The sequence below is a fragment of the Carassius carassius genome, chromosome 36, assembly GCF_963082965.1.
Source record: "Carassius carassius chromosome 36, fCarCar2.1, whole genome shotgun sequence".
Classification (NCBI taxonomy): domain Eukaryota; kingdom Metazoa; phylum Chordata; class Actinopteri; order Cypriniformes; family Cyprinidae; genus Carassius; species Carassius carassius.
The window spans coordinates 1,024,496-1,050,417 of NC_081790.1; the positions used below are offsets into that span (position 1 = coordinate 1,024,496).

At 42.5% G+C, this 25,922-nt stretch overlaps 1 long non-coding RNA gene across 1 annotated transcript; it reads right to left on the reverse strand.

The window, feature by feature from the left end:
* Positions 1-608: 608 nt before the first annotated feature.
* Positions 609-6,136, reverse strand: LOC132116865 (uncharacterized). Its single transcript, XR_009425713.1, has 3 exons — positions 6,023-6,136; positions 2,243-2,432; positions 609-1,821 (listed from the first exon to the last, which is right to left on the reverse strand). It is a non-coding gene; the product is annotated as an uncharacterized LOC132116865 (long non-coding RNA).
* Positions 6,137-25,922: the final 19,786 nt, after the last annotated feature.

Below are 25,922 nucleotides of genomic sequence, written 5' to 3' on the forward strand. Positions count from 1 at the left end.
AGGTCACCGTAGCCACCGAATCCAGTCTGTATCCAAATCAGAGGGTCACTGCAGTCACCCGGATCCAGTACGTATCCAGACCAGATGCTGGATCAGCACCTAGAAAGGACCTCTACATCCCTGAAAGACAGCGGAGACCAGGACAACTAGAGCCCCAGATACAGATCCCCTGTAAAGATCTTGTCTCAGAGGAGCACCAGGACAAGACCACATGAAACAGATGATTCTTCTGCACAATCTGACTTTGTTGCAGCCTGGAATTGAACTACTGGTTTCGTCTGGTCAGAGGAGAACTGACCCCCCAACTGAGCCTGGTTTCTCCCAAGGTTTTTTTCTCCATTCTGTCACCGATGGAGTTTCGGTTCCTTGCCGCTGTCGCCTCTGGCTTGCTTAGTTGGGGACACTTCATCTACAGCGATATCATTGACTTGATTAACAAATTGACAAATAAATGCACATACACTATTTAAACTGAACTGAGTTGACATCACTGAATTCAATGATGAACTGCCTTTAACTGTCATTTTGCATTATTGACACTGTTTTCCTGTGTTTTTCAGTTGCTTTGACAAAATCTGTTTTGATTAAAGCGCTATATAAATAAAGGTGACTTAAATGTTACACTTTTTTAGTATGGGAAGCCCCGTTACAAAACTTTCAATTGCTGAATACTGTAAATCAATCATAAACAACGAACATAACAAATTTAGATTTTAATTTGTAAAATATTATTTACAGTATATATTGCAATATCAAACAAGCTGTCAAAATGATCCATGAAAAATCAATTTGTGTTGTTTGTGGCATAGAGCACACTTTCCCTTTTAGCAATCACAGACCTTTCGAATTAATCAATAACCTTTAGTCATATTCTATTTATTTTATTAATTCTTTTTCATTTTACAGGTCATTTTATGTTTTGTTTTGAAGCCAAATTCAGAGCAGACTAATGAATCTCAAGTTCAGATTGACGTCTCATCAGCATTGGGTTCTGTGTGTGTCTGTGGTGTCCAAACATCTCTGAGATTTTCTCTACAGACCAAAACACACAGAATAGAGTCTGAAAACACTCTCAAACTAATCAAACAGTAAGATATTATGAACCAAGATGAGCTGACATATGAATGTAAATGAAATAAAATCACACAGATGATCAACATGAAAGGTAAGTACATCAAAACAAATGTAAGAATAGCAACAGTGAGCACTGAACTGTTTTTTCTGACAGGAGTGGAAGAGGCTTTACAGCTGATTGTAGATGATACAGCCAATACGATCAGAGGAACAACACTTGTGCTGAGACTGAATAATGACATGTTTGTATTTTGTGAATGCAGGAAAATAAATAACACACTCACTATAGGAAAAAAAAGCACAAGGATGGAGATTAAGATGTAACAGGGCAGTGAGAAAATACGAGCAGAACAAAGCGGATATTTCAGAGTCAAAATCCCCTCCAGAGCCACCAGCTGATGCAGATAAAAACCACACCAATGTAATCCAAACCAAAAGTGACTAAGCGCAAAGATAAAGTATCTGTATCTTGTCAGTATAGTTGCCAGTATATATAGATGAAGGGGTAATTGTATCAGGTCATTGAGGAGGAGGAGGAGGATGAAGACTGAGATTCGGCCTCTGATCTTTCTGTGAAGGTGCAGAAGACGAAAAGCCCAAACCAGAGCTGGAAGACCCACACAAACACTAGCGATGAGGAAGATAATATTTCTGATTTCTGAATCATTAGGGACACTGTTGTCATAATTATCCGTAGGAAGATCACTGTGTTCATCCACCAAGGTCTGATTTTCACCTTTCATGTTGCTGAAAGAAAAAAAGTTTTATATTGGGTGAATGAGTCAGATATTGAGTAATGGTGTGAATAATTGAAAACATAGCTGTTTCATACATTTACAGCATCTTTAATGGAAATGACTTGCTCTAATTAATCGTGGTTACACTGTCATAGTTAAATCAGAGCTCAGTGAATTTATGTTTTTTAGATTGGATTAAATCTTTTGAAGAATTGTTGAAACTGGCTGAATAGTTCATGTTGAATAGTTCATGAGATATTTTTTGTTTAACCCATTTCTATTTTCATTTTCACATTATGAGAGAAAAAAAAACAAAGTCCAGAAACCTACAACACAGCACTGATAAACCTGGCAGATCTTCATTAAGAGAAGTTCTTGTAATATTACTTTCACATTAAAATCTGCATTAAATCACACAGATGAGAGCTTACCTGAATGAAACTGAAATGTGTTACAGTCGCTGTCTTCAGTTCAGTTCACTGTGGTTCAGTTTGTCTTCGTCTCTCACAAGCTAATGATGTTTCCTCATCAGTCAGCAGTTGGTCGATGGTTAGTGGTTAAAGCTCAAAGTGTCTCTGTTCTCATCTCACAGCCCACACTGTTGTTCCAGAATAAGTTTTCCTTGTGAAAATAAGGACATCAATTGTATATAAAATGTGTACAGGGTACTCGCAGATAATATAATATTATTAAAATACTTGAGTGTACCTAAGGAGAGACATTTCCATGACTGTTTCTTAACACTCTTAAAAAGTGCAGTTTTTCAAACGTCAAACTAAGTTTCAAAGAATATTTTAAATCATAATGTTTTTATAATTTTGTTGTGCCTTATGCCAAGAACACACTACTCAACTGTCAGGCCAATTATCAATGTAACTTGGTCTGTCTGTTTAAGTTGGGCTCAGTTGCCGTTTGGAATAGATGAAGTCCTAGGGCCCTATAATACACCCGGCACAATGTGAGACAAGGCGCAGAACAAGTGTGTTTGCTAGTTTCAGTCCAGCGCCGTTCGCATTTTCCCAACCAGCACGACGTCGTTTAATTAGCAAATGCATTAGTGCCATTTGTGCGCCCATTGGCTTGCTGGTCTAAAAAGAGGTGTGTTCAGGTGCATTGCTGGCACAATGCTATTTAAAAGAGCAACTCAAACCTGGTCTAAAGTTTGGTGCAATGTTTTTTCTTTGTTATTTCAAGAGCGTGTTAGCATAGGCGGCTCCGCAACGCACGTAGATGCTGCTTATTAAACACAGGGATGCACAGCAGCACACAAACATGCCAATATTAAAATTTTACCTGTTAACGTGACCCCCCATTATGGGACTCACAGCTAAAAGTGCTCTAGCTAACTTATACTGTAATTGTAACAGTTTCCTACTTCAGTGTGTTACAAACATAATTTTGGTGTCTTTGGAAAGAAGACCCTTTGGGCTTTACTTTTTATCAACCAGATTTGATAATGTTCAAAAATATTAAAAGTTATAGACACTGAAGTGCCTTGAATGTTTTTATTTTTTTTTACACACATTTTATTTGATGTAAAAATACACGAAATCAGCCCTGGAGCAATCTAGAAAAGTAATGGGTTAAAAGTCACATTTCATAAGTTTCTATTTCAAATCTGAATAAGATATCATGAAAAATGAGGCTCCTGGCTCTACACCCCCCAGCCCCCGAAATATAAAAAAATATTTACCAACTGTATTGAAGGCTTCTACAAACTATTTAGTCATTAAACATACCACTGCATAGTTTTTTTTTTCAATTGTAAAACACTAGACAGAAACTTAGACATCATATAAGTGATTTATTTGAGCACTAGAAAAATAAGAATAACAAAAAAAAAAAGATTTAACTTTGTATTCCAATTACAGAAAATCCTGAGATTGCTAGAAATGCAGCATTTACAATGAATTACAATGCAAATAAGTGCTGATGTGCTGATGGCCACTTATACAGATGGTAATAACACAAATGTGCCATAAAGTAAATAATCCACTCTCTCTATTCATATAGACGCGTTCACTTTGATAGCCGTGATCATGCAGTAATAGCGAGCTGATTTGCACTCAAACAGATGGTAATCATGCATATACATTCACATTCAACATAAAACACACTCTCAAATATATAAAAACTGTTGAAAAATAAAATAAACAAAGAAAAAGGTGATTACTATAAGTTCCGCCTCCATCAGCTGACAGGTGCGTCAGAGCGCGTCACGAGGGAGCGCCAAAATTCAAATATACTATCTTTCATTCATTCTTTTTTCTGGTGGATTGCCTCATTCTGTTGGTGACACTGTACACTGCAAAACCATGCCGTGTTTTTACTACCAAGACGTTGTTTCTGACCATGAGTAATTTCATAAAGGACAAAACAGTTCTGTCGCTGAAGAACTAAACCGTAAAAACAAAGGAATTATGATCCATATTACAACGTTATTGCTTCGTTGGACTAAACGTGCTCCATGAGATATCTTATCTTTCTAACTAAACCGGGATTTACAGCTGTGGATGTGTTTATGACTTGTTATTACGACGGATCTGGTATGTACAGCGTTTTCATTGGTCATGTTTTGAGGTGTACTGCTTACACAAATGTAGCAAATACAGTCTTTATAAGCTTTCCATTGAAAAACCGCGATCTGTCGTCGATGCTTGAGGGTTAGATCTTTATATTGATATATAGTTTGTCAAGATTAAACTTGTCCTGTTTCATTTAATCTATTCATAAACACTGACATGTGTGAGTTGAGGACACCCGCGTCGGGTGCTGGCTAACAGAGGATCAATGCATAATGCATAAAAACATTTTGTAGGCTAATTATATATATATATTTTTCTGTGAATGAATAGATTAAATGACACCATGCCCACTGTGTCTGTCGTTTGCTCCTCCCACCACACTGGTGGAGAATGCGGGCAAGGCGGAGCCTAGACAGTGCAGTTGGGAAACACCTGATGACGTCACTCCCTCTCGCTCGCAAAAGTTTGCGCAAACCCAGACTGGGACAGAGGAATGATGGAGAGGACCTCCCAGCCACACCAGGGGTAAGTGACTTCTCTATCATCGGCACCCCGTCCTAAATTGCCGCCCTTCACCAGGCTCCAGACTGGAGTGGGTGTGTGAAAGGGGGGGGGGGGGGGGTGCTGAACGAGTCAGAAATGGGATGTGTGATAGGACACACCTGAAGGGAATGGAGCCTTATCACTGCCTCTGTTTAAAAGCCCAAGGCTCCTCTCCTCAGGAGACCGGTCAAAAAACACCCATTAATCATTAAGAGAATAGGGGCAACCTGTTTAGCACCAACCGTTTTTCCGGGTTTCCAGTTCTGTTTTGCGCTTTACACTTTGCGTTTAGATCGTTAAAATAGGGCCCCTATAGTGTGGTGTCTGAAAGATTAGAATCTAAGAAACCATTCAAGAACCAGTAATTGCCAGTCATGTTTAACATTTGTGACTGATGCCAGTGATTGTATACAGTAGGCCTATGTGTTAACTGTCAAATATCATTCATCGTTCATTTTGTTATTTTGTCTTTTTTTTCTTGATTACATCTTGTGTTGTTGTTGTTTTTATTTTTGTAAATTTTAAGAAACTGTATTTCATAATGAAGTCAGTAATCCACATTATTATTATTTTATGTAGGTACCAGTGGAGCAGAAGTGGAGAGATTCACTTTTCCAGTGAATGGAAAATTCATTTTGAAGAATAGCTATGATTTTTATGGCTGTTATGATGATTCATTTTGAAAAATATTTATGAAGCTAATTATTCTTCATAATGAATTTTAAGAAAAACAAAAAGATTAGAAAAATCTAATTAGACTGTAGTCTATATAGGCCAATAGTTAATAATAATTATATATTTTACATTTTTATGAGACTGTAGATAAAATTATTGATAACATCTTTAAAAATGAGAGAAATCCCTGACATGTTCATTAATTTTACTTTCTTTGACTGCAGAAAAACTCATCCCAGAACAAAACCTTCTCCAGTGTGACAGCAGAATATGCATTAAAGAATAAAATAAAACAGTATTTACTCCACATTATTCTGAGATAACAAATTAGTGACATATATTTCACAAAAAAAATAAAATTGAGCATATTCAAACTCCAGACACTATGTCGGAGTAATTAAACTAAATTGTTTGGATGGTTGTTCACACAGATATTTTATCTTATAGATCATAATCAGATTTCTTTACCTGTGAGAATGATCAGTCCAAGCAGACACATGTGACACTTATCTGTCAGTCTTTCTCTCATTCTGTATTTATAGCTCTTCATTTAAACATCATCATCTCATCCTGTGGGTGTTAACTTCCTCAATTATCACCAACTGACCATTTAGCTGCATTTCTCCACACTACACTGAAACTCAACACTGCTATTTTCAAAAGCCCCCACCACCACTAATGGAAGTCTATTGTCATTTTGATTTTGTGGCATTCCAAACAGTGCACATTTTGAATATGTCCTTTAAATGAAACATCCATTTCAGCTCTTGGAGTCTTAATTAATGAGCTGATGACGTGAATCAAATGTGTTTAGTAAGAGTGGTAACATACATCTTTGGATGCTTCTCCTTTAGTCATTTTGCAATGACTGGAGCCTTTAGCCAGGAGGTTGTGTCATCAGATGGTTACCAACCATCCTGAAGTGTTTCAACCGTTAACCAAAAATCTCCTTTTGGTGGATCAGCAGTGGCTGTTCACTTCCTCCTGAGTCCTGACAGCCAGCTCAAATCCTCACTCCTGCTCTAAATCCATCAAGAGTCTCTCTCTGCTGCCACCCCCAGTCTTCACACTGCCTTCTTTCTCTCAGTCCCCTCAGACTAAAGTCTGTCATCAGCTTCCAGGCTGACTGGGCTGGGAAGCCCCTGCATCCCACCTCAACTGGGTACAACCATGTCTGCCAGCCTTTGCTCCTGCAGTCCTGCACCAGGTCTCTGTAGCAGGGGTTCCCAAACTTTTCAATTCCACGACTCACCTAGACAAGTTTAATCTTAAAAGGCTTAAAAGTTTGATGACAGAAATTAAGTATTTAAGAAAAATAATCATTTTATTTTAAATTTGTATTTTATTCTAAAATTTCACTACTAGTATTTCAGTTTTAATTTTTGTTTAGAGACGTTAAAATATGAAATGTCCATAAAAACTTGAAACAGGCTCACTCCAGAGAACTGTAACTGTTTTGTTGCAGAAAATGCATTTACGATCATTCCATGTGTGTCGACGAGAACAGAGCACAATCCAACACTTAAAAAAAAAGCATGAGAAGCAAAGCAGAACTATCTAAAACAGTTTGGAGATTAAAATAATTGAGAAATAGGTAAATAATAATAATAAACAAATGTCTCGTTTAAAAAAACAACAACTGGATGACATTAAGTTCAGGCAGAAATGTATTTTTGCAATGGTTAAATAAATGTTCAGCAATATCTTCAAAAGATTTCTGAACTTTGGCAAATTTTTCTCTAAATAGAGATGATACATCAAGGAATTATTGCGAAATTTTGTACATTTTGTTATGTGGAAATGTTTAAATCTTGTAGTGTTACAATTAACCCTGCGTGTGTGCCCTGTCGTGCTCACCCTGTAAATGTGAAATGCTTTTTTCAAACCCTTTCCCGAACGAAAACAGTGCAGAGTTCAAACAGATGATAGAAATGAATGAACATGGCCTACCTGAAACCATTTTCGTAACATTAGAATTTTCTGGTGTATGCAATCTCATGCAGAATAGAGTGTATTGAAGTGAGCTAGTTTTGTCTCTTTAATAATGCGGACCGATTGAAACTTTTAACGACATTGCTCTGAGACCTTCACTGTTATTACAACTCGTGCGCGCCCGTGCTTCAAAACACGCAATGCGCGCGGACTTAATTGCAATTCTAAAATCACACTAAGGATATTGCAGTTCGTAATTAATGTTGGTAGGCTACATCGTGCAGCCCTAGCCCTAGACTGACTGTGCGATTGTGTGTGTCATTGAAACGCAATTTAGCTGCAGCCAAGTGACTTTGTGCGACCCAACTTGTTCCATTCTGTGACCCACGAGTGGGTCGCGACCCACAGTTTGAAAACCCCTGCTCTATAGCATTCAGACTTCCTTTCAAATGCCTCCTCCCACTCCTCTTCCCATGACACTGTAAGCTCCTCTAGGATGATCTTCTTTCCTTCTGTGGAGATAAAAGGGTGGCATCAGGTCTTTAGGTAGTATGGAAGACATCTGGGAACTGAAGGCTTCTCTTCAAGTCTACCCTAAGATCCCATGCTTGGGCAGACTGCAGGAGGCTTACCTTGGATTTATTGGGTCCTGGTGGCTTTGTCCCCTCCCCTCCCAGGTGGCAGCTTTCTCTTATGTTGCCATTTCCTGGTCCTCTCCTGCTCTAGGATGTCAGCACAGTCAATACTTTGCCATGATGCCATCTGTATCTGCCCTGGGCAAGCACAGTCTTACAACATTACAAGATGTGTGCCATTGTACCATTTTGACCACAGAGATTGCATTTGGGTCATCACAGATTCAGAGAGACACAACGTGTATACACTGTTGTGCAGGATCCAGAAACAATTTTGGAAAACAACTGGTACTAAAATGTTAACCAACAACAGATTTGTGCAAATTTAGATATGACTGACAATATCTGCTCTGCCTCTGTTTGAACACAATCACAGGATTCTGAAGAGGTTGCTGTTCAGTCAAAGGTTCTTTAAAGAACCATCTCTTTCTTACCTTTTCATAATCTAAAGAACCTTCTTTCGCCACACAGAACCTTTTGTGAAACAGAAAGGTTCTTCAGATGTTAAAGGTTCTTTATAGAACTATTTAGACAAAATGGTTCTTCTATGGCATCACTGTGAAGCACCTTTGTTTTTGAGAGTGTAGGCCTAGAAATAGAAAGAGACTGTAGTCTCTTAGATCATCGCAGATCTTGTTTGTTTAGTAAATAGATTCATATCATTGTTCTCTCACTTCAGTAGTTTCTGCACTTATTGAATTTAAAGCACCTGTTTAAACCTAACAGTAATAATATTACTTTTAAGAATTTTACTTTACTATAGTATGGTATAACAAAACAACAACAAAAAAAACTATAGTATTCAATATAACTTACTATAGTATTTTTTCATATTTAGTATGTTGCATCAACAACCATTTAAATTAAAGTGATAGTTCACTTTCAAATTAAATTTGTTTTGTAAATTTTGTAAATGTTTTAGCTTATACCTCAAGGGCATCCAAGATGTAGGTGTCTTTGTTTCAGCAGTTGTTCCCATTTTGATATGTTTAGGTCAATCCGTTCTTGTCTGTAACTCATATAATGGAGGTCTATGGTCACCACCTCAAAGAGCATGCACAGAGGAGTCCAAATTAAACAATTCCCATCATAAGTACACATTGATGACCTAAGACACAGAACGAGCGGTTTGTGTGAGAAAACGAACAGTATTTATATCTTTTTTACCTCTTTTACACAACCACGTCCAACTGATCTGAGGGTGCGCGTGCTTCCTGGTGTGTGACGTGTGCGCGTTCTGGCTTAGTCTGCGCAAGCCCGGAAAGCGCCGGAAGTGATCAATATATCAACAGACAACATTGAATTTTTTTCACAACCATATTTATTTGAACCAGAATACACAGATCAAGTACTCAGGAGCGATCCGCTGCAGCAGCACGTCTTCAAGCCTCAGAAAGACAGATCTCTTCAAAATTGGTGTTGTTTTAGTAGCAAGTGTTGTTAGATGCCAGCGGAATTGGAGAGCATATGTTGTCACGAATGGAACATAGTAAAGCCACAACTACAAGACGAAGACGAGGACATTGACAGTATAGCATCACACACCTGCCTGAGTTTTTTCACCCGTTGAAAGGCGAGTCACCTTTCTTTAATCCTGAATCCAATCATTCTTACTTAGTAAGGTTAGCTAGATCTTTGTGTCTGTCAAAACTCTTTTTATTAGCAGTGCGGAAACACTTAGAACAGAAGTACTTATGCACACTCATACTCCAGTTGATAAGTTGATAGTCGCCATTTTGTGCACATAGCCCATAAAACTGTTTGTTTCAAAGCACTTCAGGGGACCTTTAAATAGGCAACTTAACTTGGTTTATGTGAGCGTGTGATTAGGCTGAAGTGTATTGTGGGAGCTGAAGTCCAGTGTAAGTGTAACGGTCTGTGTAGTGTGAAAGTCAATGTAACTGAAGAGTGACCTCTGCTGGGGAGTGAAATGAAGGGCAGGCACAGGATTTGTAATATATAAACTGTGAAAAGAGTGTGTGAGGATAGGTAGAATAAGGTGTTACATGTAAAAATAGTTAAATGCAACTGCAGGAATAAGTTTGTGAACATTTTGAACATGTGGTCCGATCATACGTTAACTATTACAGACAAACACAATAGACTCAAATAATAATTATTTCCACATTTTTATTGAATACACGGAGAAATCATTAAAAGAGCAGCATGGAGAAAGTAAGTGAGCTTTGATTTTACTAACTTGTAGATTCAGCATCAAAACCATCACATTTTTTCCGTCGCAGCTTTTAAGACTTCTGACCAATTTTGGTTTATCTCTCCCTACAGATCTTTTCAGTCTTGATAGCACAGTTCTTGTTAAGTTATGACAGCATCTCATTTGGCTCAAGATCAGGACATAATAAAGACTTCAACAGTTTCTCATGTTCCACAGTTTCTTCCACAGTTTCTCTGTGTCATGACTTCCACAGTCTGTCATGACACTGATGCATCTTTACCATATATTTTATATTATGATTTCCATCTGTGTAAATAACCATTCATGTTCATTAATAGTCAAATGTTGCTGTTTTAATCAATCTCAAATTCATATCACATTTAAAGTCCTTGGAGCACTGGAAAATTATATTTCTATTCCCTCTGTATGAGTCCTTCCTCACTACAACATAAATAAATACAAAATAACTCACTGACCTCTCATTTTACATTTCATTACATACATTGAAATTCATTTTATTTATTTATTTATTTTGGGGGGGGGGGGTTCACAATGATCAATGATCATCAATAATCATCAGGTTCATCAGCATAATAAACTGCAGTATCTCTGAATAATAATGATCCAAAGAAAAGCAAGGAAGCTGTAATGGCTCAGTTAGAGATCTAAGAGGATCTCTTGTGGACCGAGAGGGAAGATTCAAAAAGTCTAAGTTTATGATCATCTCCTGATTCTAGAAGAAGCCTATTATGTGAATAAAGCCTCTCAAATGAGACTCATTCATATACAAAATCTTAATTTAGAGTGTTTAAAGTGGTACTTGGTTTTGTGTTGGTGCTGTAGTTGACTCTATGGAGATATATTTATATCTTTAGATTTATGTGGCAGATTGTGGAAATACCGAGATACTATCTGAACGTGTGAAAACATCAAGTTGCAGTTTAGATTTCAGTGAAAGTTATCTCCCGCAGCTCTGAATAGCAAAAACTACCTCATAACAAACAAACTAAGGCCCTGTCCACACAGACACGGGTATTTTTATAACCATGACTTTTTTTACACGGTTCGGCCTTTCGTCTATACGAAAACGCAGTTTCAGGGCACCGAAACCGAACATTTTTGAAAACTACGGCCAGGGTGAGCATTTTCAGAAACGCCGGTTGCAGTGTTGTCGTGTGGACAGTATAACCGGGGTTTTTGCCTTGCGACGTCAGAGTGTGCGCCGTTATCCGCTGTGTTTGACGTCAGATTGTGCACTGCTGACTGCTTCTGATTGGCCAAGGTGACTTTACAATTTGGGTTATATCGCCGCCTGCTGGTGTGGCATGCTCTTGACAGCGCTTGATAGCATGTTTTGGCGTTTTCATGTGGACAGGATTTTTTTTTTTAAACGCAGGAGGAAAAACTCCGGTTATAAAAATACCCGTGTCCGTGTGGACTAGGCCTAAATGAAATGAAAAACTGTTTGTGAGAGCAACTGCACACCACTGAAGTGAGAGACTGATGATGTGTGTCAGTGATCATGGACCTTGTTTTGTAGGAGTTTGGCTTGATTTCTTCTCAGAGTTTGAGCTGCTGACTGGAATCAGAGTTGAATCCATTAGACCTGCAAAAGATGATTGTTCAGATGCACCATACTATTAAATGTAATTTTATTAATAAGATTCGGGAGGAGCGCGTCAGATACTTAGCCTAACCAACACAGGTGGACCATAATCAAGTAATCAATCCCATAGTATAAATATCGCTGACTTACCTCTATCCATTGACGGTTTGTCAGCATGCTGGTTCGCTTCGTCTGTCACCTTATCACAGACCCAATTTTCGTACCAACGAAGAGAGCTACACAGGGGATTTATAAGACCTGCTGCTTTTGCCGGACCCGAGATCATTTCTACCCAGCCAAACATGGCCGTGCGTCATCGCGACAGCTGCTCTCCTCGCCAAGCCACACGTCGTGGCCAATAGACCGTGCAAGCCCCGAGCTCGCCTCGCTCGACACAACGATCGTGCCGCCCGAGAACGAGCTCTCCTCGAGCGCTGGATTGCAGCAGAAAGAATCCAACCAGCCTAGGCCGAACCCCAGTTCCCTTTCATAGGTCACTTCGATGCTGCGGTGACGTCACCACGTATGGGAACACCTTCGGTGTGACGAATGTCTGAAGCCCTATACCATCCCGCCAATCTTATTGGCCAAATAGCGCGTGGCACCGCCCAGCATGCGTAAGCATATATATACCTGGTGCCGCGCCCCATTTACCTCAGATTTCATTCCTTCAGTACGAAGCGAATCTTCTGTGCCCTATTATCTTGCGTTCTCAGCGATCATCTACGAGCAGTATACTCCTCTCCGCGGAGTCAACGAAAGGTAGGAGCCGTATGATGGGTTATCACGAGGAGGCACTTATGAGAGGTTCGTTGCAGCCTCTCTACAGGTTCTCTCCTTGATAGCCTATGGCTACAGTAAAATATGCATACACTTCCCCTGTGCACTAACGCCAATAGGAAGTATCCGCGCTCTGGAGTGTATTTCTTAAGTCGCCTCGCGTCTAACCCCCACCGTTTCGCTTCTGCGGTCGCCGAGGCCCCGCACGAGGTGTTGGTTAGGGGCGATATGTGCGGCTTGACTATGAATACAGTGATGCACTGGAGTTCCATGTGCTCGCTCTCCCCCACTCGAGCGCGTTAATCAACAGTTTTGCTCTTCAAATGGTGGATTACGGCTCACACAGCCGCCGCGTTTTCGCTAGCGGCTTGGCCCGATGTTATCTTGTTGGATTGAATCCTGCCGTGGATACGCTTCAGGATTATATACAACGAAACACAGCGAGTTTGACGCACACGCTTTTCTTCATGTTAATATGCCAGGGACTATGCCCTTCACTGAGAGTGCTGTTAGACTGCTAATGCACATCTACCCTCTCACTGCAGTCCCCATACTCTAACTTTGACTGTCTCGCAGCAAGGGCACCTCGAGCGTCATTGAACTGAGCTATCATTCGCGCGCCCCCTCAGACACTCTGCACAATCCAGTCTTCAGAGTTTGAGGGACGGCGCGGAGGCTGGCAAAGATGGCCACTGTATGACGGTTCACACAGCCGCCGCGTTCTCGCTAGCGGCGTGGCCCGATGTTTATCTTGTTGGATTAAATCCTGCCGTGGATACGCTTCAGGATTATACACAACGAAACGCAGCGAATGTGACGCATGCGTTTTTCCTTCATGTTTGCTTAGGACTGTGCCCGCCTCCAGAGAGCGCTGTTGGACTGCTAATGCACATCTAAGCCTCTCACTGCAGTTTCCACACTCTAACATTTGACTGTCTCGCAGCAAGGGCACCTCGAGCGTCATTTAACTGAGCTATCATTTGAGCACCCCCTCAGACACTCTGCACAATTCAGCCTTCAGAGTTTGAGGGACGGCGCGGAGGCTGGCAAAGATGGCCAGCGTATGACGGTTCACACAGCCGCCGCGTTCTCGCTAGCGGCGTGGCCCGATGTTTATCTTGTTGGATTAAATCCTGACGTGGATACGCTTCAGGATTATACACAACGAAACGCAGCGAGTTTGATGCATGCGTTTCCTTCATGTTCTCTAACATTGACTGTCTCGCAGCAAAGGCACCTCGAGCGTCATTGAACGGAGCTATCATTCGCGCGCCCCCTCAGACACTCTGCACAATCCAACCTTCAGAGTTTGAGGGACGGCGCGGAGGCTGGCAAAGATGGCCAGCGTATGACGGTTCACACAGCCGCCGCGTTCTCGCTAGCGGCGTGGCTCGATGTTTATCTTGTTGGATTATATCCTGCCGTGGATACGCTTCAGGATTATACACAACGAAACGCAGCGAGTTTGATGCATGCATTTTCCTTCATGTTCTCTAACATTGACTGTCTCGCAGCAAAGGCACCTCGAGCGTCATTGAACTGAGCTCTCATTCGCGCGCCCCCTCAGACACTCTGCACAATTCAGCCTTCAGAGTTTGAGGGACGGTGCGGAGGCTGGCAAAGATGGCCAGTGTATGACGGCTCACACAGCTGCCGCGTTCTCGCTAGCAGCGTGGCCCAATGTTTATCTTGTTGGATTAAATCCTGCCGTGGATACGCTTCAGGATTATACACAAAGAAACGCAGCGAGTTTGACGCATGCGTTTTCCTTAATGCTTGCCAGGGACTGTGCCCTCCACCAGAGAGTGCTGTTGGATTGCTATGCACATCTAACCCTCTCACTACAGTCCCCACATTCTACATTGTTTGCCTCGCAGCAAACGGTGCTTCGAGCAGCATTGGATTGAGCTGTAAGGCCAAACGTTCCCTCAGATACTCTGCGCAATCCAGCTTTCAGAATTCGAGGGGCGATTCAAGGGTCCTGCACAGACGACCCATTTATGACGGCTCGCACAGCCGCCGTTTTTCGCTAGCGGCAAAGCCCGATGTTCAATCTGTTGGCCTAATTCCTGCCGTGGACACGTTTCAGGATTATACACAACTAGACGCAACGGCTCTTATACATACACTTCCCCTGTGCACGAACGCCACGAGCTTTTCGTGCCTGGACATTTTAACATGTATGACAGCGTTGCAGGAAGCGGAAATTTTGAGACCGCTAGTATGGTCTCGGGCCGTGTGTGAACGCTTGCCCGACATTTCTCTATGGGTGTTACGCACGATTTGTCATGGATACACCATTCAGTTTCAATAAGGCCCGCCTCCTTTCCGCAGAATTCTTTCCACGGTGTCGAAGCCGATGGAAATAGCGGTGCTGCGACAGGAGATGTCAACTCTGCTGAGCAAAGGGGCTATAGAGGAAGTACACCCCTCTCAGATGGAGGCGGGGTTTTTTACAGCCGTCATTTTGTGGTAAAAAAAAAAAAAAACACTTGACGGATTACGACCCATTCTGGATTTACACCATCTGAATCTTGCACTCAGGAAGTCCCTCAGATTCGCTTTAGAGAGCAAAGCGTATCAGTACTTCTCAAAGTGCATGGATGGATCTCTGGCCCCGTTGCGGCCCCAGGGCGTTCGTGTTTGAACTATTTTAGGCGATTAGCTGGTGTTTAGCGCAATCGCAGACTCAAGCACACTCTCATGGGGATCTTGTGTTGAATCATTTAACAGCCTGGGCTTACGTATGGAATGTTTCACCCCGTTGTCTCCGCATCGGACGATTCCGGTGACACGGCGATGTGTGATGTCGCTAAAAATATGTATGTCAACCGAATTCTCCTGACCGGAGTCCGGCTGGGGATTTGCGCTTCCCGAGAGACTGTCACGACGGATGCGTCTTTGACCGACTGGGGAGCTGTTTGTCAAAGGAGTTGGCACATAAACAGGTTGAAATTACTGGCTGTTTTTCTGGCTCTCCAGTATTTCTCGAATCTGCTGATCGGCCGTCATGTGCTGCTCAGATCAGACAACACAGCGGTTGTGTCATACCTGAATCATCAGAGAGGATTATTATCTCGCCCCCTGTGCAGGCTGGCGAAACATGTTCTTTGTTTTCAGAACTAAATTCTATCGATCCGAGCTGTTCATGTCCCCGGACGTTGGACTTTGGAGCAAATTTGCTATCCAGGCAGACTCTGGAGCAAGCGGAGTGGGGATTGCCCCCCAAACGGTGAGTCTTCTATGGCAGATTTTCGGGGAAGCGAAGTGGAATTGTTTGCGTCAAACACGACTACGCATTACCCGCCTTGGTTCTCCCTATGCCCTCCAGCACCCCTGGGCTTGGATGTATTAGCCCACAACTGGCCCAGGACCAGTTTGTATGCGTTTTCCCCCAATCTGTCTGATTTCGGTGGTATTATGCAGAATACGGGTGGACAGGGTGGAACAGCTGCTGCTGGTGGCTCCGCGGTGGCACACACACAGCCGTGGTTTGTGGATCTGATCAATCTGTTAGCGTGCTCTCCATGGGAGATTCCCCTCAGACAGGATTTATTATCACAAGCACAGGGACTGATTTGGCACCCGAGGCCAGATCTATGGAATCTGTGGGCGTGGCCTCTGAGCGGAGTGAGTTCATATGTCCCGGTCTTTCTGCTGAAACTACCAAGACTATACTGAATTCTAGAGCAGCTTCTACGAGACGCTTATATGCTTTCAAGTGGAGACTGTTTACGGCCTGGTGTGACCTATGAAAGGGAACATCTCGGTTACGTATGTAACCTTGGATCCCTGAATAGGGAACGAGATGCTGCGGTTCTGGCCGTGCCATACCTTGATAGCTTTCTTCTTCTTCTTTGTCATGAAATCTGAGGTAAATGGCGCGCGGCACCAGGTATATATATGCTTACGCATGCTGGGCGGTGCCACGCGCTATTTGGCCAATAAGATTGGCGGGATGGTATAGGGCTTCAGACATTCGTCACACCGAAGGTGTTCCCATACGTGGTGACGTCACCGCAGCATCTCGTTCCCTATTCAGGGAACCAAGGTTACATACGTAACCGAGATGTTTTCACCGCGGCTTTGCCTTTCATCCCGGCGTTCCGGCCGAGTGGCAGTTTGAGGCCGCTTCCTCTAGCGGCACAGACCGCGCAACGTTAACTAATACATTTTCAGGCGAAGACGCTAAAAACAGGTTTTTCTTTTTCTTCATTGGATTTTTACGGCAGTTGGCATCCAAAGTGTTGCATCTAAAAGCAGGTTCGCGGCTAAAGTTTGTTAAACGACGTCATGACGCAGTTCCGTCTTCTTCTACTAGTGTTTTATGGCGGTTTTGGCAAACCAGCGTAAAGGTGCATTACCGCCACCTGCTGATCTGGAGTGTGGATTGCGCATAGATTTGGACTACAGATACAAATAGGGTGACCATCCCGAAATATGAAGCTTTGTCCCACGTCCCGCAAGTCATAAGCAGTGTCCCGCATTTTAATTTTGTCTTCGTCATTTTATTTCATCGTCCTAAATTACAATTCTACAATAAAAAATTTTTTAATAAGAAAACACTGAACATGCACAGCGCAGCCGTTATTATTGGTTCTAGCCAGAGTGGGAAAATAAACACTGAGAAAAAAAACCCCACACAGATAAAAAAAAAAAAAAACGCAACAGAAAAATGGATCTATCCGGAGCTCCCGAGAGGAAAAAGCGTCTTTGTTTGTATAATAAGGAATGGGAGAAAAAATATACATTGTTAAAACCAGTTACAGGTGAACCTAAGAAAGGAGATTGCAGTGTATGCCACCGAAGTTTCACCATCACGCATGAAGGTGAGGGGGATGTTAGTGAAATTGAAGTGACGTGACATTCAGCCAAGTATGGTGACCCATACTAAGAATTTGTGGTCTGCATTTAACCCATCCGAAGTGCACACACACAGAGCAGTGAACACACACACACACACACACACACACTGTGAGCACACACCCGGAGCAGTGGGCAGCCATTTATGCTGCGGCGCCCGGGGAGCAGTTGGGGGTTCGATGCCTTGCTCAAGGGCACCTAAGTCATGGTATTGAAGGTGGAGAGAGAACTGTACATGCACTCCCCCCACCCACGGGAGTGGGTAGTTAGGAGGCACGGAGATGGGGAAAGTCACAAGAGAATTGCACAACAAAGAAATGCTAACGCTAGCATGACAAGTTTTTTCTCACTGAATCCGGTAAGAACGCATTTAATCTTTCTAGTCTTTCCTAATGGAATTTATGTGCTTATTTGGAAATGTGCTTTGTAGCGATTGGATTATTATTTTCACTTAATTATTTGGATTGAATAGACACGTGCGGTTAAAATATTTTTTTACTGATATTACTATTAAATATTATTAGTGACGTTCACAGCGCCGGTCAGCACCTGCAACTTCATTAACATTTTTATAAACCCTTTTAGCAATTTGAAACATGTTAACATCACTGCAAAAAGATATCTAATAAAAAAATCAATATTTATTCACCTAGTATAATAATAGTAATTTCTCTCCCTCGTGTCCCGCATTGTCCCGCAAAATCAGGTCTGCTGACCTGCAACAGAGCAATAGCCAGGTGGTCACCCTAGATACAAACGTTCCGTCGGATGATGATGCCACTTTTAACCACGAAGCCAAGGCATTACATTCGCCTTACAGCGCACGTTTAAACCTCACTGAAATGATACAGACATAAGTTCCATGATAAAAAAAAAAACAAAAAAAATGCTTGTAAAGGCGGGCGTACACGGTGCGATTTTTGCTGTCGTACGAGTTCGCATGCGATTTTTTTCAATCGTGTGGAAATCGCGTATGCTCGTATGGTCGCGGCTCGTATCATTTGCGATGAATTACGAGCCGAGCAGAGTGGCTTACGAGCACTTCCCGACCTCCCGATCATTTTTAAACATGTCTAAAAAGTTTGTGAGCTATCGGTTTGAATTCGTGCCATTTGTGCGGTTGAACGAGCCGATTTGTTGATTTATCTGAAGTTGAACAATCACGAACTAGGAAAACCACAGAAGAAGAAACACGAACAGGGCAGCGCCACGGCGAATTTGGACTATTGACCAGGAGGATAAACTCACTGAAGTCTGACAGGAACAGCGAGCGCAGTATGATGTTTCTAGCAACGTGTACCATGCTTTTTAGTTCTCTCTCTCTCGCTCGCTCGCTCTCTCACACACGCATATGTAGTTTACAGGGACTCTCCATTGAATTAACCGGTATTCTATACTGTATAGTATTTTTTAAAGCCATTTGGTTACGAGGGCACAGGAATTGTCCTCACAAACCATGTTTACGTTGTAATACCCATTTCAGATATTTATAAACCATATACAAGAACACAAACACACACCGGGTGACCAAACGTACCGGTTTCCTATTTCCTGTACATGTAGGAAACAGTCACGACTCGTATCAATATTTGATATGCAGTTATGAGAGAGGGAGAGCAGTTATATTAGGCGCGTTCCACTTGAAGCAGCGCAGCACAGAATGATCACCTGTACGACATCAAAGTACCGCGAGAGCGATTCGAATGCATTGTGCTCTCTTAGCGCTCTCGCGGTACTTTAATGTCATACAGTGATCCTTCTGTGCGTGCAGCGGAGCTTCAAGCTAAAGCGTCTATCAACTTCGTGCGATTGCTTCTGGAATTCGCGGGTTGTAAAATCGTGTCGTATATCATCTCGTCCGTACGATTTTCAGATAAACTCACTCGTGCTGTGTGCGTGGAAATACGATCTTCCGACCATCCGAATTCGCACCGTGTACGCCCGCCTTAAGTCTCTGGACAAAAGCGTCTGCTAAATGCTTAATTTATTTTTAAATTTTCATTTCCATGCAAGTTTTCTGGTAGGACCAAATCATTTAGGGACCTATTTCACCATTCACCGGCGTGATCACTCAAAATTCATCTAAAACACATCTGCCCTCATGTTTTGACGCAGGATAGCAAGTGTGAGTAAAATTACGCTCGCCTTTTAAGGACCGTAATACGAAAAAACTGGCAAGTAAATATTTTTAGAAACCACTTGGAAACGAATAGCACGTAACTGCTATTAACCCATTTGCTTGCAAGCATCGCCAACGGCCCCAGTTTATTATCGTTTCACTTTCACAGCATGTTAAACATCACTCTCTTACTTGATCTGGATAAACCCTGCATCAATTGAAAGTCGAAAGACTTTGGCTTTGATATTTGACCAATATTTCGATAAAACATCATTTCAGTGACAGTTATTTAGTAATTATGTCAGGAAAACGATTCCTATTCCTGAACGGTAAACGTCGAACGTCGTGTTAGCTCGTGGACAAATGTTGATCATGGATCTAGTCAGAAAGAATCATGAGCAGAAACATCTTTATTTTGGGTATGTAATTTCTGTCTCCATGCCAAAAATGCGGGGTGACTGGTAAGGGGTTAACGTTACTGCTATAATCATGTCTTTCGGTACAACGTCTTACAAGACTAAACATGCTTCATTGTTTCCAAAAGCCTCTGTTTCCACAGTCCATACTACAACATGAAAACAGCGTTCCAAACGTATCCGCTCGGGAGACCGTCTAAAGAGCCCGGAGGCCAAATGAGAAAAAAGATTATTTTCCAACAGAAACATAATAATGTGGACAATGCTTGAGGAATTGTCAAATCAGGCAACCAATTGCTAAGCTGGTAACACAGTAGGCTACCCATTCATTTTTAGCTTGCCCGATCAAATGTTACTAACCCTTTTTTACTCTTCCCACAGCCAACATCTACAGCAGCCGAAGCAATTAGCCTTTCATGTACCTCCTCACTGCCGCAGCAGTGTCTGCTCCCGCAGGAGCCTTTCCTGTACCTCCTCACTGCCGCAGCAGTGTCTGCTCCCGCAGGAGCCTTTCCTATACCTCCTCACTGCCGCAGCAGTGTCTGCTCCCGCAGGAGCCTTTCCTATACCTCCTCACTGCCGCAGCAGTGTCTGCTCCCGCAGGAGCCTTTCCTATACCTCCCCACTGCCGCAGCAGTGTCTGCTCCCGCAGGAGCCTTTCCTGTACCTCCCCACTGCCGCAGCAGTGTCTGCTCCCGCAGGAGCCTTTCCCGTATCTCCCCACTGCCGCAGCAGCATCTGTTCACACGCAAAAAAAAAAAAACACACACATCACCTCCGCTTATAGGTTTGCCATGCATCCTAGGTTTCGGTGATAACATCATGTATCGACAATAGCCAAGACGATATTAGGCCCATTCTCCAACCAACGTTTTTTATTATAATTATTAGGCGGCCTACCATAATTCGGCTATCAAACCGCTCCGTTATCCCATCTCAGCACTGCACTTCACGCTCGCCCGTGCTCTCAAAGGATGATGTGATCATGAGGCATATGGTCCGGAGCGCGTATGACCAAGGCATCATTTCAACTGAACTCACTCCAAATATATGAACTTACCGGTTTTTGAATACCTTATATTTAAGGCATTCGTTTACATCCATATTAGGGTTAAATCGTTGGACTTTAAATGGAATCTACTATCGTTAAAAAAATAAAAATAAAATAAATAAATAAATAACTAAATAAATAAATTCACAGGACAAGCGAGATGACAGTAGTGCCGACTACATGAACTAGCAGTTTTAAATATAGTATTTTATATTTAATGCCAGTTTATCAGTACGTTCGAAAGTATATTTTTCGATTATTGGTGATTCCATAGGCTCTTTTCGTGCACCTGCATGGTTAAAATGGCAAATAGTAAGCTCAGACAAGTATAAAGAATCTTTCTCTTACTCCACCCATGCACGATTACATCGTCGATATGTACCATCGATCTCACGTGCTGACAATATGACAATTCGACAACGACCACATCGCCGATACATGGCACCTATTTGGGGTACACTGGCACAGGAAATCCAATTTAATTTTGCACGCTTAATTTCAAATACAATGACTGCACCAAGATTTTTCGGACTCATTATTGGAAGCAGCTCATTGGATCTGCTAAACAATTATTCAAGTAAGCCTCACAGCGTCTACCCTCGTAGACAACCAAATCATCCTTAGTATCATCCTAAGTATAAAAAAAAAAAATTCAGTCAGCGACACTTACCTATCGAACACCAACAAGTACATCGCAGCTTAAACAAATTTTCCCTCCGATGGCAAGATGTACCCATCCAATACCGCAAGTTACGCTTTTGCCGAACACCAACGGGTGCTTCGGAGATAAAACCATCTCAATTTTCCCTCCGATGGCTGGAGAGACTACCCATCTGGTGTCGCAAATTTAATAAATAAATAAATAAATAAAAATTTTAAAAAAATAAAAAAAGAACGGATGCCGGCCATAGCCTCCCGGCCAGATAACATTACCTTTTTCTATCCTATGGCCGGCAAGGCTTCTCTCTTCGATGCCAGGAGCTCGAGCTCCCATTGGATGCTGACGAGAGCCTCCCGGGCAGACAACCTCACCTTTTCCATTCTGCGGCCAACAAGGCTGACCCGTTCGTTGCCAGAAGCTCACACTCCCTTCGGACGTAGGTGAAAGCCCCCGGCTACCTGTTTTGCCATTCTGCCTTACGTACGGAGAGGTTTACCCATCCAATGTATGGAGTCAGGGCTCCCATTGAATGTAGGTGAGAGCTTCCCGGTTAGACAACCTTACCTTTTCCGTCCTTTGGCCAGCGAGGCTTAACCGTTCGATTCCGGGAGCTAAGCTCTTGTCGGACGAAGGTAAGAGCCTCCCGGCTGGACAACCTTTTCCGTCCTTCAGCCAGAGAGGTTTACCCGTTCGATTTCTGGAGCTAAGCTCCTATCGGACGTCGGTCAGAGCCTCCCGGCTAGACAACCTGACCTTTTCCATCCTTGGCCAGCGAGGCTCACCCGTTCGATGCGAGTGCTCCCATCGGACACTGGCGAGAGCCTCCTGGCCAGCCAACCACGACCATTCCACGTGGTTTAGGTTACAAAACCTACAAGCAAGCCGTTTGATGCCGCAGGTACCAGACACACAAATAAACCCTCCCTCCTTCCTACGGTCGTCAAGGCTTACCCGTCTCTTGCCGTGAGTAGCAAACTCCCATAAGACGCCGACAACAGCCTAACGACCACACAAACTTACCTCTTCCATCCAACGGCCTGCGAGGCTCACCCAGTTGTTTTTGGGGAACAGGAAGTCCCCGTTGGATGCTGGCAAGAGCCTCCTGGCCACCTATCGTTACCTTTTCTGTCCCACATCCGGAGAGGCTTACCCGTTCGATGCACGTGCTCCCTTCGGACGCCAGCGAGAGCCTCCCGGTTAGACAACCTTACCTTTTCCTTTTCTATGGTCAGCGAGGCTTACCCGTTCGATGCACGTGCTCCCTTCGGACACTGGCAAGAGCCTCCTGGACAGACTTCCTTTACGTTTCCACTGTACGGTCGGCGAGGCTTACCCGTTCGATGCGTGTGCTCCCTTCGGACGTTGGTAACAGTCTCTCGGCCACGCAACTTATCTTTCCATTTGATGGTAGACGAGGCTTAACCGTCCGACGCTACGAGTCTCGTCCTCTCGGCAAATCCTGCAAAAAAAAAAAAAAAAAAACACTCTCAGCTACCCTCACATCTTTTAACCCCGCCTGGCGAGGCTTACCCGTTCGATGTTCTGAGTTTAATGCCCCATCGGATGCCGCGAGAGTCCTCCCAGTCGGGTTTTCCTTTCCACTCTCCCCGTCCGGCGAGGCTTACCCGTCTGATGCGTGTGCTCCCTTCAGACGTCTGGCGAGAGTTCTCCCGGGCGGGTCTATGCTTGCCGGCTGCAAGTGAGTCTCATCCATCCAATGCCGTGGATCTCCCTTCGGATGTCGCCAGAGTCCTCCTTGTCGACCAGCCCAAAGCTTTTTATCTGCCAAACCGAGAGGACCCAGACGTCCGTCATCCTGAGTCTCAATCTCCTGTCGGAGGCTTCATGGGCACTCTCGGTCAGCATTAGGCCCTTCACCCACTGAATAGCAGGGGCTATCAGCCAGTAGGGCCCGTACGCCGACACCGTGATCTATTCCGGTCGAGGCAACTCGGGTCCTCCCGGTCGGGCACCACAACCACGCTGCTCCTCCTCATTGGCCGGTAGGGCTCTCCATCATACATGAGTAAAACCTTCAGTTGGTTGTGAATGAATGATGTTATTAATCATCATGTCATGTCTCTGTATCAGAGATTCTGCAGAATCTGATTAAAGAAATGTAGTTTCTTATCTGAGTACATGTCAGTGTATCTGACTGAGGTCTTCAGTTAGCAGTAAACATTGATCTTAACAGCTGATTATGTACCTGCTTGTGTAGGAGCTGCAGATTTAGAGCTGGTGACTGGAGACGGTGTCTTTGTTTCGGTTGGAGTTGTTTATTTAAATATAATTAATTTACTTAGATACTTCACAGTATATGTGGCCGATGTCTTCAGTTGATTTCTCTGTTTACCCTGACATCTACACTCTCTGCATTGATCTTCATTCAGAAATAGATGTTAACTTTGTTATATTTGAGCATATTGTCATGGATCTGACCCGGCCTAAGGACGTCTAGGCTCTGCTACTGCAATGCAGTCTTTCTGGCAAGGCCCATGAGGTCTCTTCTGCCTTCTGCCAAACAGACTTATGTGAAGTTCGGTCAGGAGAAGTACACCGTTTTTGAGAACCGAGTCACCACATTCAATCAACTTCAAAGGTTGAGAAGTTAAAAAATTGCGTCCCTGAAAGTGTGATAGTACACCTGAATGAACAAAAAGTCACTTCTGTTAATGATGCTGCGGTGTTGGCTGATGAATTTGTACTGACACATAAAAATGTTTAATAATAATCTGCATAATGTAATGTAATCTCAAAATGTAAATTCTGATAAGGGTACGACCCCTAACTCATCACATACCAAACCTGTGACAGACAAATTGGCCTGAAAAAAAAGAAAAGCAAGAAAGTTTATTTTTCTGTTTAAACTCGAGTTACATGATTTAGCCAATGAATGTCCAATGAATAGCCAAAAAATGTCTTAACCTGCCATTGCATGATCTGTACCTCTAGTCTGGCTTGATCACAGGTCATGTACAGTAAGTTTGGCAGTTTGTGCACAATTACCCGTGGAAGATGTGTCAACCTTATTTTAGGAAATGATCTTGCGGGAGGAGATGTTTTTCCTATATTATATAATTTCCTATTATATATATATTGATTTTAATGTTCGTGATGCAAAGCAGGTGAAAGGGAATACTGCAGAGCCCTGAAAAACAGTTGCTCCTGGGCTGTAGGGCACAGTTAAGCAGTTAAGAGCTGAGTTTGTGATGATGTGCAATCAGTCTGAATCAAATCATCAACTTGGTGACTTTGCAGAATAAACATAACATAATCCTAATACTAAACTTAACCTTAACCTTAAAGAGAACCTTAAAATTAAAATCCTGTCATCATATACTCTCCCTCAGGTTTGCCCAAACCTGTATGAATGTTTTTTTTTCTTTTTTTTCTTTTTAGGATTAGGGTTAGGGTATTAAGATATTAAGATATTCTGAAGAATATTGGCAACCAGACAGTTGACAGCAGGCATTGACGTCCATAGTATGGAGTAAATACAGTGCAAATGCAAGGCAGTAACTCATTGGCTGAACATGAAACATGAACCAATCAGCTTCTGCCGAGTCATTTAACTCTCTGAATATCATCAGTTACATTAATAATACGTCACCCTGCTCCATCTGTTTCATGACTGAATGTGTATATATATATATATATATATATATATACCTACTGTACAGAGAGAGGGAGGGTGATCAATTTACATGTACATGAGGTCTTTGTATTTTAGGGGAGTTTTATTGTGGTCTTTAAAAAACAATGTCTGTGGACTGTAATGTGTTCATTTGAGGGAGATGTTCATATATTTGTAGTTTTGATACCATTTCAGGTCCAAATGTTAATGAGCTCTGTGCTCATCATGTTTTATTCTAATATATGGATGATTGACAGCTGAAATCACATTGAATGTTACACTTTTTTAGTATGTGAAGCCCATTACAAGACTTTCAATTGCTGAATATTGAAATCAATCATAAACACCCAACATGACCATTTAGATTTGACTTTTTTACATATTATTCCTATATTACAATATTAAACAAACTGTCAAAATGACCATTAAAGAGATGGAAACTCAATTTGTGCTGTTTGTGTCATAGAGAGCACACTTTCACTTTTAGCAATCACA